General features: G+C 29.9%; 1 pseudogene; it reads right to left on the bottom strand.

Annotated features, from left to right (window-relative positions):
* Nucleotides 1–1,062: 1,062 nt before the first annotated feature.
* LOC115942874 (U6 spliceosomal RNA) lies at nt 1,063–1,156 on the bottom strand (annotated as a pseudogene).
* Between the last annotated feature and the right edge of the window lie 922 nt (nt 1,157–2,078).

The raw sequence follows: 2,078 nt of genomic DNA, 5'->3' as shown, positions 1-2,078 counted from the left end.
ATAGCAGCGTGACAGGAAGATGAACGGGGATTGCAAAGAAATATGGACAAGATAAACTTTTCAATAAGTGACACTGCTATTTCAGTGTAACCACATTAAAAAAGGAAAATAAAACAAGTTTTTTTTTTTTTTTTTTACTTTATCCCCAAACAAAGAATAAATTCTGAGTTGAATAACTAAACATGAAATAACAAATACAAAGTTTTGATAATATAATATTGGAAGATACCTTCATTATGTTAATAAGAGAAAAAATATTTAGATAAGACTGAAAAGACAATCTTTTCATAATGGAAGAGTTCAAGAGTGCAATTCAAACACATGAGTGCATTTGAAGCCTCTGTTTCTTTCACACCCATCAACATTAAATTGACCAAAACAAATAATCTGGTCAAGCCCAAAGTCAAGAGGTAATGAAATGCAATCTTCCATCATGAGGCCATGGCAAGCATTTAGATATATAATACCTACTGTGGAGTGAAAAATCAGGATCAATAATTCAGTCAACCACATCTTGAACACAAGGTAGAAAGAAAACATTGGCATTCATTTATTTCTAAACAAATATTGTATTTTTGCCATAGTAAATTTTTCATTCATTTTTTTTAAAAATCATGATACCGCATTTGACAAATCAATGTATTTACTAAACAGTGAGTTGGGAAGCATAATTACAAGCTTTCCCTAACATAAGCATAAAATTTCTCTAGTAGAACCAAACAAGATTTTTAGACACTGCGCATTTAATTTGAAAACTTCAGAGAACAAATTTATCCAAATTGGACAAGTACACATTCCAAGACTTAAGGGAAAAAAAAAAAATTAAGTGTTGTATAATATTTCCCAACTTATATATAAATATCCTATTTACAGTTCCTAAAAACGTAAATGTTCTATTTTCTTTTCAGGTGTAACTCAGCTTCATTTACATGTCATAGTTTACTTTACAGAAATATTTTTCTAGTTAAATATTGCAATTTCATGATTCAGTGTCTCACATTGTGCTTTTAATCATATTGCTTTTTCCAGGTTAATCTGTAAAGGGTTCACTGGGGAACTGCACAAAATATGGAACACTTCATGAATTTGCACATCATCCTTGTGCAGGGGCCATGCTAATCTCCAATTTTAGCATATGTGCCGCCGAAGGGAGCACATAAATGTGTTATTTTGACATGTGTAGTTTTAGCAATAATTACCATATTTCAGCTCAGGTATTTAATTAGCAATAATTGCGCCTCGGATAAACCTCATTGGCTACGATACTGCCACCGCGCAAAGCTCAGCTCAGGTATTTAAAAAAGTGTTTTTTACTAAAACTACAGAACATACTTATGTATAATATTAATGCTTTGTCTACAAAATATAATTCTAATCTGTCTTCCATTTACCCAATAACTTTGCAATTATGAAAATTTACTGTGTTTTGAAGCAAAGTGATCTGGCAAGATACCTCATATGTGTATTTTGGATGAATATATGTAAAATATTCAATTGATCTTAACATGAACTTAAATTAATTATAACAATTGTCTATATTTATATGAAACTTTGCAATGAAATGAGCAAATAAATTGTGCAGATGGGAAAATTGAATTAAATTGATTATCTACGTTAGCTACCCACCTTACCCCTTTGTGCCAAAATTCAGAACATCACACTGGTTATATAAAACTAACTTTAAATTAAATATTATGCAATTTTAATCAACAGCCACTGAGATTTCAATGGCAGGAAGAGATACAAGTAACTGTTTTTATGAGACACCTTAAATTATAAAGGAATATTGTAGATCTCAAATATTTTCTCTAGTGATTATAGGGTAGTACAATGTTTATTTAGGCTTGTTTGGAGTATCATTTTAATAAAGATTGGTTATAAGAATGGACTAATAAGAGAACCTCAAATAAAGCACCAAATTAAATCTCAGACAACTGTTTTTTAAAGCTAGAAAAATTATCCATTGCACCTATATTAATGCTGTTTTTGTATTTATGAAACTGCTGTAAAAAATGTGTGACTTTAACAATATGCACCTTTTAATCCATATTTTAAAAAGTAGATTGTATTATTACTAC

Source organism: Leptonychotes weddellii, chromosome 6 (assembly GCF_054177405.1).
Source record: "Leptonychotes weddellii isolate Sample4059 chromosome 6, ASM5417740v2, whole genome shotgun sequence".
NCBI lineage: Eukaryota > Metazoa > Chordata > Mammalia > Carnivora > Phocidae > Leptonychotes > Leptonychotes weddellii.
This window is presented reverse-complemented; position numbering and strand designations above follow the sequence as displayed.